Raw genomic sequence first — 17,878 nt, 5'->3', positions numbered from 1 at the left:
TGTTAGGCTTAAAAAGCCATCCAATCACAGTCAGATGGAGAGGTCAGTTAAAGACAGTCACAGAAAGACAAACAATCGGTTACATTGAGGTAGATTGAATAGAGGAACAATCAGATGGAGAGTCTATGCACTCTTTTATGTAGGTTTTAACCTCGTACAAAAATTACCTCCATACGAATTCTAAAACAGATAAAATAAACAATGTGAGAGAATAACACATAAAGCACATATGCACAGAGATTTTCCCCTGGATCCGAAAACTGGGACTACCAACTTGTATTTTCATTATGTTCCTTTCAATGTTATAATACATATTTATACATGCTAAAGCATCCAATACCATGGACCGAAAACCATCGCGTCCAAAAAACATGTGCGAAAATCATGCACAAAACCATAGTTGGGTTTGCCCATCTTAACATAGGGTCCAAAACAAAAATTCTCTAGGGCTCTGCCCCGAACTGCATAAAGTGGGGTTATGGGTATGCCTCAAATCCCCTGTGACCCCCCCCACTACACAATTGGCGTAATGAAGAGGGGCTCTGCCCCCCCTCTAACCCCCCGGTTAACTACGTGGGTTAGTCGTGGAAAGAATATAACACAACCCAACATTCTCCCACTTGTTGTTTTCTTTCCACAGGGGGCCACAAGAGAGCTTAGTCATTTTTCCAGCCCTGAAACGCCCATTGTCTCTCTACACCAAGAGAACTTCTCAGAGCTCACAGATTTTGTTAATGCATCTGCAGTATTCTTCAAAGTGTCCACCTTTACCAACAACACCTTTTTGTCTTCTATCATATCCCTCACAAAGTGATATTGAACATCAATGTGCTTTGTATTTGAATGATAAGTAGGGTTCTTTACCAAGAAAATTGCACTTTGGCTATCACAGTCTATCCTTATAGCTCCTTGTACTATCCCCATACTTGAACACAATCTTTGCAACCAAAATGCTTCCTTGCTTGCATAAGTGGCTGCCATGTATTCTGCCTCTGTAGTTGATAGTGCCACTATAGATTGTTTCTTACTCATCCAACTGACTACACGTCCAAATAGGTTAAACACATACCCACTTGTAGATCTTCTCTAATCCAGATCTCCAGCCTAGTCTGCATCAACAAAGCCACGAATATCCAACATTCTGTCCAATCTTGAACTTCCTTGGTAGCACAAACCATAATCACTAGTGCCACACAAATACCTGAAAACCTGCTTCAGTGCTGTCCAATGCTCCTTCCCTGATTTTGACATAAACCTGCTCAATATTCCCACTGCATGTGCAATGTCTGGTCTAGTACAGACCATTGCATACATCAAGCTACCGACTACACTTGCATATGGAACATGGGACATGTCCTCTTCCTCTTCTTGTGTCTTGGGACAATGTTCAACAGATAACCTCACACCTACAGGAATAGGAACCTTCACCGGTTTACTATCCTGCATATTAAACCTCTGTAGTATTGTCTCGACATACTTCTTCTGGTTTAACCAGATCTTCCTCTTTTCCCAATCTCTTTTAATTTCCATGCCCAAAATATAGTTTGCAACACCAAGATCTTTCATGTTGAATTTGGAGGACAATTGGGTCTTCAAATCCTGGATAATTTCTTTGTCATTTCCAATGAGCAACATATCATCCACATACAAGACCAAATAAATAACATGGTCACCAATTAATTTAAAATACACACAGTGATCTGCTTTTCTTCTGGTGAAGCCAAGTCCCCATATAAATGTATCAAATTTCTGATACCACATCCTTGGTGACTATTTTAACCCACATAGAGACTTCTTTAACTTGCATACTAGTTCTTTCTTACCCTTCACCGCAAAGCCTTCAGGTTGCTTCATGTAGATTTCCTCTTCTAGATCCCCATGAAGAAATGCTGTCTTCACATCCATCTGTTCTACCTCAAAATTAAAAGTAGCAGCAACAGATAAAAGTAATCTAATAGAAGTTACCTTGGCAACAGGAGAAAAAATATCACCAAAATCAATTCCCGGCACCTGGGAATAACCTTTTGCTACCAACCGAGATTTGTATTTCTCCACCTTTCCTTCTACATTTGTCTTCTTCTTGAACATCCATTTGTTGCTAAAGGGTTTCCTTCCAGCTGACAACTCCACTAGATCCCAAGCCTCATTTTTGTGCAAAGATGCCATTTCATCAACCATGGCCTCTTTCCAGAGTTTTCCATCCTCTGAATCTACTACTTCTTTCACAGTTCTGGGTCATCATCAGTAATAGATAAAGCAAATTTTGAACAGAAAGCAGATGGAATATACTTTTCTGGCTGCCTTCTTTCTCGAACTGATCTTCTCACAGCCGGAGTTTGTGGCTCTTCATCTTCTGATTCCTCCTCTGCTGTAGAGTCTGATTCTTCCTCCTTTAGCTCAAACTCTATCTTCTCAGGTTCCTTTTGTTGAACTTCATGTTTAATAACATATTTCACCTCTCTGAACACCACATCTCGGCTATACACAACCTTCCTTGTTATTGGGTTCCAAAGCTTATAACCCTTTAAACCACCCTTATACCCAATAAAGATGCACTTTTCATATTTACTATCCAACTTGGTTAGTTTCTCCTTTGGAACATGTACATATGCATCACATCCAAATACCCTCAGATGTGAAAGAGAGGGTTTCTTACCAGTCCATACCTCTTGTGGAGTTTTATCCTCCAATGCTGATGAAGGTGATCTGTTGACCAGGTAACATGCTGTCTCCACCATCTCTGCCCAGAATTCCTGTCCTAACCCAACACCACTGAGCATGCTTCTTGCCCTTTCCATCAACGCCTTGTTCATTCTTTCTGCAACTCCATTTTGCTGAGGTGTATATGGAGTAGTCTTCTGCCGTGCTATACCACACTTCTTACAGAATTCTTCAAATTCCTTGCTGCAAAACTCTCCACCATTATCTATCCTCAACACCTTTATCTTCTTCTCTATCTGATTTTCTACGAGAGCCTTAAATTATTTAAACTTGTCAAAGGCTTCGGATTTCTTCTTAAGGAAATATATCCATGTATTCCTTGAGAAGTCATCTATAAATGATACATAGTACACAAACTTACCCAGTGATGGAGCCTTCACAGGTCCAAACACATCACTGTGCACAAGCTCTAATATCTATTTCTCCCTCTTACCACCAGAGGGTAAATTCACCCGATTCTGCTTCCCATATACACAATTTTCACAAAAATCAAAATCCAGAGAGCTATTACTCATACCTTCTACCATACCTTTACCATGAAGTATTCAAAGGCCCTTCTCTCTAATATTTCCAAGCCTTTGATGCCACAACATGGTCTTCTCCCCAGAGACCACTAGATTTTCTGCTCCACATTTAGGAACCACAGAACTGTTGCATCCATCAATAACAGTGCTACCTTGCAGCTTGTACAGAGTTCCAATTCGAACTCCTCGCATCAATACCAGTGCTCCCCAAACCATTTTGCAGGTATCTTTCTTGAACACTATTTTTACACCTGCATCATCCAACTTGCTTACAAAAATCATATTTCTAGCTAATGCAGGAATATGTAGAACACTCGGAATTGTTCTAACCCTTCCACCTTGCAACTTCAACTTTACTTTTCCGTGACCAATGATTCTAGCCTTCCTATCATCCCCTAAGAAGACATCACCACCATCGTATTTCTCATACTCGTAGAACCACTCTCTATGGGGAGTGACGTGAAAGGATGCACCTGAGTCAATCAACTATGCCTCATGATCTACATGTGTACTTGAAGAAGCCAAGTATACATCCCCACCTTCATCTGAGGTGGTTTTCACCTCTACAGAAGGAGCATCATCAGATCTCTTTCCTTTATCAGGAGCTTTAGATTTACAGTCCCTTTTGTACTGCCCTTCCTTTCCACATTTCCAGCACACCACCTTTACAGGTTTTCTCGGAGATTTAGATCTCCCTCTAGATTTAGATCTCCCACTCAATGACTTGTTTTTGTTTCCATTCTGGGACCGTCCTCGTACAGACAAGGCATCACCATTCTGACTCTCCATATTTTTCCGTCTCATCTCCTCCATCAACAAGGATGAGACTATTTCATAAAACTGCAAGGCAGTTTCATTGCTACCTATTGCAATAACCATACTATCCCATGAATCTGGTAGAGAACACAACAAACTGATGCACTTATCTTTATCTGAAATTTTAATATCAATAGATGCTAATTGACTTACCATAGTATTAAATGCATTCAGATGTTCTGTCACCAAGTTCCCATCTTTCATCCTTAGGTTATACAGCTCTTTTCGTAGGAACAGTTTATTCACCAGAGACTTAGATTGGTACAAAATCCCTAACTTGTCCCACAAAGCCTTCGCCGTAGCTTTCCCTGATACATTCAGCAATACTGAATCTGAGACACATAATTGTATTGTGCTCTTTGCCTTTCGATCCAACTTCTTCCATTCTTCATAGGATACTCTTGTTGGTTTAATACCCAGATCTACCGCGATCCACTGATCTTTATCCACCAACGAATCTTCCATCTTGAGTTTCCACAACTCAAAACTCTGACCATTAAATTTCTCGATCTCTTTCTTTCCACTACTCACCATCTTCTTTCACCACTAGAATCAGTCTCGCAGATCTCCCACTGAACAGGGTCTACCACAGGCCCGAGCGAAACTCCTCAGTAACAAAGGCGTCCCCTTGAAGCCAAAACTGCTCTGATACCAAATGTAGGTTTTAATCCCGTACAGAAATTACTTGCATACGAATTCTAAAATGCATAAAATAAACAATGTGAGAGCATAACACATAAAACACATATACACAGAGATTTCCCCTGGATCCCAAAACTGAGACTACTAGCTTGATTTTTCATTATGTTCCTTTCAATGTTATAATACATATTTATACATGCAGAAGCATCCAATACCATGGACCGAAAACCATAGCGTCCAAAAAAAATGTGCGAAAATCATGCACAAAACCATAGGTGGGTCTGCCCATCCTAACATAGGGTCCAAAACCAAAATTTTCTAGGGCGTTGCCCCGGACCCCATAAAGTGGGGTTATGGGTACACCTCAAACCCCCTGTGACCCCCCCCGCTACATAATTGGAGCAACGATGGGGGGATCCGCCCCCCCCTCTAACCCCCAGGTTAACTAAGTGGGCTAGTCGTGGAAAGAATATAACACAACCCAACATTTTAGACTCGAGGTTTTCGAGCAGATCCCTCTTTGATTTCACTGTTGTGTTGAGACTCTGTTTTGAGCTCACTCTTGTAATAATATGTTCTTAAAGACTTAATATAGAGGCCGACACTGAAAGCTAGACCAGTAGACGTAGCTAGGAAGTTTGGTGAACTCCTTTATTATTTTGGCTATGTTGATGTGTGTGTTTATTATGTTTTCTAACTGCTCATTGTCTATATTATTCGCAATATTTTCGATCTGTTGCACTAAGTAATATAGGAATTCCTGCACATGAGTCTGTAATACCTTAATATTGATTTAAGATCTCATTTTCAGATCAAGTGGTATCAGAGCATTTGGTTTTGTTAAGGTTAGACAAGCTTGTGTTGGATTTTGAATGCTAACTAGATTAAAGCTCAGACTAGGAGAAGGAGAACTTGTTGAGGCTAACCCAGAGATTGGAAGAGTCTATTCTCAGAGGAGAATGGTAGAAGAAGCTCCATTGGGATCATAATCTCAGTTCATGGACAGTTTTATGGCCATGCGAGCCATGGTGGAAGAGATGTATCTGGAGTTTAAGAAGGGTCGAGGTGAAAGCACTTCAACACCCAAACTAGACAAAGGAGCAGAGGAACCTTTTCTAGTTGCCCCTCCAGAAGGCAAAGGAAAAGGAGAAATGCCTTCTCCACCATCTCCTCCATCATCACCTTCATCACCCTCATCATCTTCTTCGCATAAAACTAGCCCTGATAAGAAAAAGAAGAAAACTTCTTTGATTAAATTAGATGTGAAGTTTGATTTGCCAATTTATGATGGAGAACTCAATGCAGAAAATCTAGATAATTGGATAAGACAAATTGATGTATATTGCAGGGTACAAAACGTTGATTCAGAAAGGAAGAAGATTCAACTGGCTAGCCTTCGACTTGGAGGAACTGCACTAGTATGGTGGGAAGGCAAGACACAAGCTGATCTGCAAAAACATGGTAAAATCATTTCTACCTGGAATGAATTTGTTTATGCTATCAAAAAGCAATTCTATCCTTTAGCTTACATGCAGCAGGCAATGATGAGTTGGCAAACTCTTCGTTAGTTGAAGGGTCAGAGTGTACAAAGTTATACTTAGGAATTCAGAAAGAGAGCTTTAACTCTAGGTATATCATTAGATTCACTTGAGACTTTATTGAAGTATATAGGTGGTCTTCATAGCTATTTAAAGCATATTATCCTCATGTTTAATCCCACTAGCTTAGATGATGTATCAGTTCAAGCCACACATCTAGAAGCTAGAGGTAAGAATGTAAATCCAGAGGTTGGGGGAACATCTAAATATTCTGTAAGCAAGAACAAGGAAAAGAAGAAACTGAAATGGAAGGAGAGGAAAGAAAACATTGTATAGAAGGATAAACCTTCACGCACTCATTGCAAAAAACAAGGACACGATGAGGCACACTGCTAGTCTTTGCATCCAGAATGGAGACCTAAGAAGTTCGGTGGAAGGAAGAAAAAGAATGCTGCAGCTATTCAATAGGACTTGGGATTAGATTCAGGTGATGAAACAACAGTTACGGCCATAGGTATTAAAGGTAAGGATTCTGAAGCATCCACAAGTAATTCTACACAATTTGTTGATAATGAAAGTAATGAGAGGGAAAGAAATGAGATTTTTCATATTAGAGTAATTTCCAAGCACAATAAGATTGATACTTTGTTTGATAGTGGATCACAAGTAAATTTTATTTCTGAAACAATTGTAAAGAAGTTGGGATTACAAACAAAACCTCACGAGAAGCCATATCCATTAGGTTGGGCGTGTGATAAAACAAATCTACAAGTAACGAGACAATGCAAATTTAGGTTTGCTATTGGATCAACATTTGTAGATGAGGTTGAGTTAGATATAGTTCCATTGGATATATGTGGTATTTTTTTGGGAAGTCCATACTTGTATGATAGGAAAGCTAGTTTATATACAGCTGAAAATAAGTATCAACTCACTAAATATGGAATGGAATATATTGTAAGAGCTCATAAACTCAAGGGTAACTATTCTCTCATAAACTTAGGGAAGATGAAAAGAATTGTGAATTCATGTAAGCAGTTTTGCTAATGGTTGTAAAGGCAAAGGATCCTAAAGAATCCAATACATTTGAAGGTTGTGATTCTAAACAGAAAGTTGATTTAGTTAAAGTTGTTTTAGAGTATGATGTTCTATTTCAAGAACCAAAAGGTCTGCCACCCAAGCGAGAAATAGTACATGATATTTATTTGCAACAAGATGCTCCATTACCTAACATTGGAATGTACAGGTTGTCAGCTTTAGAGAATGCAGAGATAAAGACGCAAGTATAGGAGTTACTTGATAAAGGGTTTATATTACCAAGCACATCACCATGTCGATCTCCAATCATGCTGGTGAGAAAGAAAGATGGCTCATGGAGGATGTACATTGATTATACAACACTGAATAAAATAACGATCAATAATCGTTATCCTCTTCCTCGTATTGATGATCTATTAGATCAATTGAAAGAAGCAGTTTACTTTTCTAAGTTAGACTTACGAAGTGGCTATCATCATGTCAGAGTTGCAGAACAAGATGCATGGAAGATTGCTTTCAAGACAAAGCAAGGAATGTATGAATGGTTGGTTATGCCTTTTGGCTTAACTAATGCTCCTGCTACAATTATGAGAGTTATGAATGATGTACTTAGACCATTTATTGATGATTTTGTAATTGTTTGTTTAGATGACATTCTTGTTTTTAGTAAGACATGAGAAGACCATGTAAAGCAGACTTTAGATGCTTTAAAAAGAGAAAATATCTATGTAAAACTGTCAAAATGTGAATTTGGCAGAATATCTTTAAATTATTTGGGTTATATTGTAGGGGGTGGCGAATTGAGGATAGATCCCTCTAAGGTTGAAGTCATTGTAAACTGGCCTAAACCCAAATCTGCTACAGAGGTTAGGAGTTTCCTAGGGGCAACATAATACTGGAGAAAGTTTATTGCTAACTTTTCTTTGATTGCAGCTCCATTACATGCTTTAACATGATTCAAACAGGTGTTTCAGTGGGGAGGCAAACAACAGAAAGCCTTTGACACCTTAAAAGAGAAAATCATTACAACACTAGTACTAGCACTGCCAGATCTTCAACATCCATTTGAGATTGAGATCGATGCCAGTGACTATGCCATGGGAGCAGTGTTGATGCAACACAGAAAACCCATATGCTATCATTCCGAGACATTTACTTCTGCAGTAGTTAATTATCCCACATATGATAAAGAATTGTATGCATTAGTACAAAGTGTGAAAAAGTGGAAACATTACCTAATGGGTAAAGAAACAATCATACAATGGGTAAAGAAACAATCATACATACAAATCATCAACCACTTCAATATTTGCACTCACAAACTAAATTGCAGCAATCAAGACATTATAGGTGGATGGGATTTCTACAACGATTTCATCTTGTCATCAGATATAAGAAGGGCATACACAATAAGGCTGCAGACATGTTATCAAGACCAATCATAAATGCATCTACTATACTTAAGCATAACTCAGTAATGCATGAAAGTTACATTGAACAATATGCTCAAGATGTAGATTTTAAATATGTATATGCAACCTTAAGTCATGGCAAACAAGTAGAAGAATTGGATTATTATGTAAAGGACCAACTCTTATATCATTTGGGAAAATTATGCATTCCACAAAATAAAAGGGTTAACATAATTTGAGAAGCACATACTTCTCTCATATCAGGTCATTTTGGTGTAAGTAAAACAATTGCACAATTGCAAAGGTTCTGTTATTGGCCAAGAATGCATGAGACAATTTCTAGATATATCAAAGGGTGTAATATGTGTGCTACAAGCAAGCCCAATAATAGAAAATTAGGCTTGTACACTCCACTTCCAATTCCTTCTCGTCCTTGGGAAAGTGTTTCCATGGATTTTGTTGGGGGATTGCCAAAGTCTAGAAAAGGTCATGATTATTTGTATGTTGTTGTGGATAGGTTTAGTAAAATGTGTATTTTGATACCATGTAACAAGCAGGTTACAGTTGAAAAAACAACAAAGTTGTTCTTTCAGAATGTATGGGTTCATTTTGGGTTACCCACTTCTATTGTATCTAATCGATATTCTCAATTTGTTGGGAAGTTTTGGTCAAATCTATGGGAGTTAATGGACACCAGGTTGAAGAAGAGCACAACATTTCATTCACAAATAGATGGTCAGATAGAAGTGGTCAACAGGACAGTGATCCAGTTGCTTAGAGGTTATTACAGCAAGCATCCCAAGCTTTGGGATGAGCATTTGTGTTATGTGCAACATGCTTACAACCATGCCAAGCACTCTTCTACTCAGAGATCTCCTTTTGAGACTTGTTTTGGTTTTATACCAAAGTCTCCCTTGGATTTTGTCTTTGGTAAAGACATAGCAATTGATGGACACAGTGATGTGGACAAAGCAACCAAGTTCATTGAAAAAATCCAGGAAATTCACTAGGCAGTACAAGAACAACTAGAAAGAAGTCAAGCCAAGTACAAGGCAAGACATGACAAGCATCGAGTTGAGCATAGTTTTCAAGTTGGTGATCAAGTCTGGCTGTACATTAGCAAAGACAGAATGCAAGGTGAAGGTAAGAAGCTAAAACCAATAAGGTATGGACCTTTCAAGATACTTGATAAAATTGGTGAAAATGCTTTTCGCCTTGATTTTCTAGCTTATATGCAGATCTATTCAGTCGTTAATGCAGAAAACTTGAGATTGTATGAACCTTCATTGATTGAAGATCCTAAAGAGCAAATCCAGTTGCCTTCTATTGGGGATTTGTTGCCTGAATGTCTCAATGAATTATAGGAGGACACAGTTCTGGACATGAAGGTAAGAACAATGCGTCAAGGGGATGTTGAGTACCTGAGAGTGGGACTTAAAGGTTCAAATCCAAGCAGAGCTCGAAGGATGGAAATTGGACAAGTGAGGGCGCAATATCCTCACTTGCTTGAATGCTAAAAGCAACTTTTGGTGGTTCTGTTGACATGGAAAATGTTCACTATACCAACAAGGGGAACTAACCCGATCACAAGCCCCAGTTAGACCTAATTTTGTTTGGAATGGATACCTCCAACGGGTTTTAAGGGACCCTGTAAACTGTTAAATGAATTGAGAAATTGCTTCTGGGCAAAAAGGATTCAATTAAATCAATAGACTAAACAACTAACCACTATGTATTAAATCCTATCTACACTTCCTTTAACTACTCTAGTCTATGTCCTAACTATCCTAATCTATCCCGCAGGAGCATGACAAAGGGAAGTTACACATCATATATGAATTCCAAGTCTAAATGAATCAATTACTGGTTCATATAAGAACAAGGCTGCATTAATACTTAATTACAATCCAATCATTCCTACAGGAATACACATTCCATTTGTGGAAGAGGAGCTTTGCAACTGATGTCCAACAAAGTTTTGAGTCAGTAATCTTTCATGTTTTAACCATGACATTGAATCACATTCAAGTAACCTGGCATAACCATGAACTGTAAGTCATCAATATGCACAATACAAATATACATTTGCATTAATGCCAGTGACAACATTCTGATCAAAACACATGATAAAAGAGGAAAATCAATCTAAAACACAAGCTCTTTATTGAGCTAAACAATGTTTCTTTATTCACAATAATCAAAATTGTCCTTCCCAAACCAAAAAAGCCCCCTTCTCATCTTCGAAGATAATACTTATGCAAAAGCCCATGACTCTCAGTCTTCTCTGCCTCTTCATCTCCCCCACTGTTTTCGATATACAAATCGAGTATACAGAGATAGGATTATTAGCATAACCGTTGACACGTAGAAAGCATATATGCTTGAGCACTTCATTTCCTGAGGAAGTGAACATACGTTAATAAAAGGGTGACTATGTGTCACCTCCCCATGATGAAAACCGGGACAACTTTGCTTTCGGAATGCATAGGCAACGCGTGGGATTCCAACCTGGAATGCCTAAGGCTGGATCTTTAAACACAATGCTTCTGCATACATGACTCTTTGAATCCACTCCTGTGTCCTTTATCTCTCGCCTGTAGAGATAGTTATCATTAGCTTCATGATTGTGAACAATATAACATAAATGTTCAAACAAAACATAAACACTGCCTTCATTAACTTTTATAAAACTACGGGGAACAAGTGTGAAAGAAAAGGATTTACGCACAAAACACACGTAACACACAATTTTCTCGCTTAATCCATAGGCTTGGCATGGTTTTCGAGGGCTTTACTTAATCGCAATCGGGTATCGACGCCTCCGCAGGTCGCAGTACCCATGCCTTACACTTCCTCGATGTGCGATTACATTATTGGGACTCCACAGGCACGCCTTTCACACTAAAAAGCCGCTCCCTTCGTTATATCGGGAATTTTGGAAAACATGGGAATCAAAGAAAATCCCGCTCTGATCACTTAGGCCCGACCTCAAATTTTATGTGTTGGGCCTATAAATATCGTCGGGTCTGGGATATTGCACATCGCAATATGCACAAGCCTGGGGCTCCACCGATTGCGATATGCGATATGGCCCGAGACCTGAAAACATATATATCATATTTGATAAGCTTGGCGGGTCCGCCATATCGCTGCGCACATTGTGTATAAGGCCCGGGCTCCCCTGATATGCGATATGGCCTCGGACCCGATATATGTATGAAGTATGGTTAATAGTGCCATCGGGTTCAGTATAGTGGTGCACCGTATATATATAAGCCTTAGACCTTGGCCGATTGTGATGTGCGATGGGGCTTCTAACCTGATATATATGAATTATGGTTAATAGTGCCGTCGGGTCCGGTACCTTATGGTACGCGTTATGTGCCAAGGTTGAGTGAGATAAGCGAAAAATGGATGATTTATACATGTTTGTGAAGTCTTTCATTGCAAAGAGTTAAAATGGAAATGAGGTGCAATAGAAGGTTTTGTGTGTTAAGTACACAAACGACTATAGTGAGGGTGGGGGTGATTATGCATGCGGGCATAAATGTACTATGGATGCTTATGAGGATTTGAAAAGTCCTGATGAAGGGAATGAATGAAGGGCTAGGCTGGGTCATGAATGAACCATGCAACAGAGATTTATTCAAGGGGCTCAACCATTAGGAATTGAAAATTTGACTCATCATAGAGTTAAAATCACTGGGATGAAACAGATCATTCGGAGAGATGAAAGATCAGACTTCTAGGGGACCCATTCAAAATTGCTACCAGGGCAAGTTTTAATAGGGTGGTGGTTGTGGCCACAAAAAATGGCGAACCGCTGGGTGAACCAGTTATCTCTGTTTCCAAATAAACCTTGGATCAATAACACATCAGGGTATTAAGATAAACTTGAAATGCAAACTGTACAGATGGACAGGCATGGGTTCCACTTCAACATTAATTGCTTCAGGTGGGATAAAGACAAATAACTTCTACTGACTGATAGGGTTTTGACAGGCATTCTCCAATGGTAGTATTATGGGATTTATTGACCTTCCTTTACCTATTTCCAACTTTCAAAATCCTTTTAGGGCCATCACTGGTCTGCCAATACCTATTTTAGGTGTGTACCTCAGCTCTTTATGTAGATATGTTTATCTGCACTTTGTATAAGAATTTCAGTGCTATATTTTCATATGATTGAATGGGGCGCAGTCATGGATCATGCCATATTTTTAAACCACTTAAGCAAGGTTGGGCTTGCTGTGTCAACCAGTACTCTGAGCCCAACAACAATCCCTACTCTAACCGGCTTCCCAAACAACCTGTCCTTCCAGATTGGCACAAGGACTTGACATTTCATTTTCTTTTAAATAAGTCCTTCCAGTTTCAGGCACAAGGACTAGAGCACAATTGGATTTGCCACAGGGTGTATGACATTGAGCTTAGCCCATGAAAGGAGGTATACTTGTAGATGACAAGTATTGGAGAATTTAGTGTGGTGGATGGGACCAATGGAGAATAACTGCAAACCTTACAGGCAAGTATAGGCTAGGTCTGAGTGGGATTTATTAAAAATGCAACGTTCCTCCATGCCAGTCCAGCTGTAGTTACACATTTTTTGTTTTATAAAGCTGCCCCTGCATGCTCCAGATATCTAGGTTATCAACGGATCTTACCCAGTTCTCAACAGATGCCAATGAGTGGCTTTGGTTTGAACTCCACAGCTGATTTTCAGGTTCTCATGGGCTGATTGAAAATTTGTTTGATTTGCAAGGTAATGATGGGTTTAGAAACAACAGAATTATCAGTAGGTTAATGAGGGAGGGAAAGGTTGAATGTGGTGAATGAGGGCAAATCTGAGAGGTAAAACGAGGCTGGAGGATTGAAATCAGTTGTTTGAGGAAGGACTGTGATTCAAAACAGTAGGAAAATAAACTTTGCAGAAAACAAAAGGAAAAGATAGAAATACAACTAAACTAACAGCAAAATGAAATGAACTCTAACCTACTCAGGAGGTAACCACCATGCGGTGGCTACTGGAAGTATCTCTTCAGATGCTGGCCATTAATAGGGAGCTTTTCAGTCTCTCCCTGTAACGTTTTCAACCTGTAAGTTCCTTGACCAATTTTTTCAACAACTTGGAATGGGCCTAGCCATAAGTGTTGGAATTTCGTGTGTTTGCCTTTTGGCTCACTCAGCTTGTCCCATTTCAGGACTAGCTCCCCTATTTGGAAATCTTTATCTCCTGCCAGATGATGATCAAGCCATTTTTTTACAAATGTTTGGAGATTTTTGAATTTAATTCTGGCTCTATATCTTAATTCCTCCAGCCTCATCAGTTGGTTGATCCTTTCTTGAAGCAAGGCTGAAGAGGTTCCTCTTGAAGCTTGGGAGAGCTGTAAGGAGGGAAGGGTAATGTTTGGAGGCAAGATGGCTTCCTGTCCATAGACGAGGAAGTATGGGGAGTTTCCTAAGGCCACTTTAGGGGTGACCCTATCGGCCCAAAGGGAATTTGTTAGGGCGTTGTGCCAGTTCCTCTGGTTGTCAGTAATGGACTTGCGGATTATGCGAATAAGGTTTTTATTTGAAGACTCTGCAACTCCGTTTCCCTGGGGGTAATAGTTTGCTTCATACCTTATGTGGATTGATTTATCAATAACAAACTCAGTCAGTTTCAGTGATGAAAAGTAAGAAGTGTTATCAAATATGAGAGCATCAGGGATGCCATACCTGTTGATAATGAATTTCTCAATGAATGATATTACCTCATCTTTGTTCACCTTCCAGAGCGGGATGGCTTTGGTCCATCTGTTGAAGTAATTAGTTGTTGTTAGTATATACTTATGCTGTTGTGAAGAGTTTGGAGTGATCTCGCCTATGACGTCTAGGCCCCATTGCTGGAACGGTCGATAAATCATAATAGGCCTGAGGGGAACAACATGCTTTCTTTCTCGTCCTGCAGTAGTTTGACACACCTTGCATTTGCAAGTGTGGGTATGCGAGTCTCTGAACACTGTGGGCCAATAATACCCAGATCTTAATATTTTGTGAGTAGTGGTCTCTTCGCCGTAGTGACCACCTGCTAGGCTGTCGTGCATTTCTTTCAATACATGGTCGACATCATCCTTCTCCAAACACCTTAGCCAGATTCCATCATGATTTTTTCTGTATAAGATGTTGTTGGCCAAATGATACTGATTGGATTTCAATGTGAGTGCTCTCCTCTGTGATGCATCCATGTGTTCAGGACACGATCCCCACACTAGATAGAAGCATATGTCGTAGTACCATGACTCAGGGTCCAAAAAGGCTTCCGATGTTTCTCGCTCATACATCAGCACTTTGTTACTCCATAAGGGCTCCTCCCTGAGTTCCATTTGTGAAAATTGCATGCTCAACATTTCTGGTTCTTCGGACACCCCTTCTTTGTCCATCAAGGCTTCTGTTGCTAGCCTACAAAGTCCCTGCCCTCGAACTATCTGTGTCAGCTTTATCTTGAGGTCAAACTCTTGAAGGGCGGTTATCCATTTCCCTCTTCATTCACCCATTTCCTTTTGCATGAAGAGGGCTCTTACAGCAGGATGGGGAATGATTACTTTGGTCCTGGCCTTTAGTAAATAAGGGCGGAAATGCTTTACGACCTTGAAAACTGCATAACCCTATTTCTCCACGTTTGGGTAGTTGAGTTCTGCCCCTTGGAGATTAGAGCTCATATAAGAAATAGGGACTTCGTTGCCTTCTTTTTTTTTTTTTTTTTTTTTTTTTTTTTTTTTTTTTTTTCTGAGTGAGTATTCCGACATATGAAACATCAGAAGCAAAAGTGTATAAGAAGAACTCCTTTCCAAAATCAGGGCTGACCAATGCAGGGGCTTCAGCGATGGCTTCCTTGATTCATCGAAATGCTTTCTTGGCTTCATCGCTCCATTTATACACAACGTCTTTCTTCATCATCAGCTGCATGGGGTGCACTATTTCCGTGAAGCCTGAAACAAATTTTCTAACAAAATTAATCCTCCCAAAGAAAGATTGCATGGATTTCTTATTGGCAGGGGGTTGTATTCTCATGATGGTCTCTATTCTTTTAGGATCAATAACAATCCCTTCTTTAGAGAGGATATGACCTAGTAGTTTCCCCTCTGTGACTGCAAAGATGCTCTTCTTGGGATTCAATGAAATTCCATACCTTCGGCATCTTTTGAAAATCTGTCTCAGGTGATAGATATGATCCCTTCGGTGATATGAATACACAGTGATGTCATCCATGTAAACCACTACTGATCTGTTAATCAACCCTCGGAAAGCTATGTCCATAGCTCTCTGGAATGTGGCACCCACATTAATGAGTCCAAAAGGCATTTTACGATATGCGTAGGTGCCCCATTTAGTGTTGAAGGTTGTCTTAAGCTGATCCCCATGAGATACCAATACTTGATTATATCCTGAAAACCCGTCTAATAGGGACAACATTTCAGACCCAGAAATGCACTGAAGGATGTGTTCCATAGAAGGGACATGATAGTTATCCTTTTGAGATGCTTTGTTCAGGTTTCTGAAATCAATACACAGCCTGATGTCTCCATTTTTCTTTCTTACTGGCACGAGATTGGCTACCCAACGGGTGTGTCTAACTGGGAAGATGATTTTGGCATCCAACATTTTGTTTAATTCTTTCTTCACCAACAGTTCTAGGCTTGGATGCATCTTACACAGCTTTTGTTGGTAGGGCCTGGCCTCCTTTTCCAAAGGGATTACATGTTGCATAACACTGGTATCAAAGGTCTTCATATGTCCACGTAAAGACGTCCTTATAGTCTTTAAATAGCTTGACAAATGCAACCTTTTCTTGTGGAGAGAACCCAAGGCCCAGATTGACATTTTTTGGGTCTTCTTTGGTCCCAAGGTTGACCGTTTCATACTTCATGGACGAGCTATGCGTTTTGCAGTTAGTCGGTTTCTTGAATTTATCATGCAAGTCATACAAGTGCTCCATCTTAACAACTAATTTGGGAATCACATTGGGCTGATCCTTTTCCTCATCTTCCCTCTCGTTCATAAGCCTGTCGTGTTCTCTCTCATCAATGACTGCATTCTTGAATGTCTCCTCACAATGCAAGAACTCAAGGATTTGCTCATCATCTTCGAACACCTGCCAATTTGAGATGTTATCAGGCACAGATGGTCTGAAAATCAATTCAACATAACATTTATTCTTCTTTAATCTGAAATCAGGCAAAAGTTTAGCAACCATACTAGCCATCAAATCAGCATCTTGGTTTTGCCTTCGAGGTATGTATGTGATATTAAAGGAATCAAAACTGTCAATTAAGCTCCATACCTCATGCTAGTACCTTACCAGGTGTGGTGAATTGCAGTGTATCCTTTTCCTTACCTGATCCACAATTATCTGTGAGTCACCAAAAACTTTAAGATTTTTCACCTTCATATCAATGGCTTTCTTCAGGCCCTGCAACAAGCCTTCATATTCTGCTGTGTTGTTGGTGCATGCAAACTCCAACTGGCTGGCCATCAAATGTTGGTTCCCTTGCGGGTCAATGAGAATACTTCTAGCACCTGCACCTTCAAGGCAGTTAGAGCCATCAAAATAGAGTGTCCAGAATATAGAATCTAATGTTACATCAATTGAACTACTATCTAAGAAATTAGTCCTATCATCTACTATAATACAAGATAGTTCATTAGTTGGATTATGGGAGGGAATTTCCAACTGTGTGTATGTCAAAGTTTCTTCAACTGTTTCTGCATGGAATTCTCCAAAACAGGTTTCTGTGGCACAAACATTGAAACTATAATTCCCAAGGATGGAGTTGGTAAACATTACAGGCTCATTGGGACCATTTAGTTCCGTTACCACATACTTCATGTATCTTTCTCGATCAACTCTCAACATATCACCTTTTCCCTTCTGAGGCAACAAGAGATGGGACCAATCAGTTGAGAAATATCCATTGAGTTTTGCCGACCAATCCCTACTAAGCAGCATTCCATATGCCTCGGGTATATCGACTACCACTATATCAATGACTTGTGTGAATTGTGGTTTAGCAGCCATCCGAATCAACACATCTTTCAATTCTCCAATTACCTTCACATTTGTCCTGTCCAATTGCATAATTCGAGTCTTGGTTTTCTTAGGTATTGCATGTAGTCTTTTAGCAACAACATAAGGCATCACAGTGGA

The sequence above is a fragment of the Pinus tabuliformis genome, chromosome 8 (genome assembly GCF_031772625.1).
Source record: "Pinus tabuliformis cultivar Carrire ecotype Pingquan chromosome 8, CPIR1, whole genome shotgun sequence".
Taxonomy (NCBI): Eukaryota; Viridiplantae; Streptophyta; class Pinopsida; order Pinales; family Pinaceae; genus Pinus; species Pinus tabuliformis.
The sequence above is the reverse complement of the archived record's forward strand: the minus strand, read 5'-3'. Positions refer to the sequence as shown.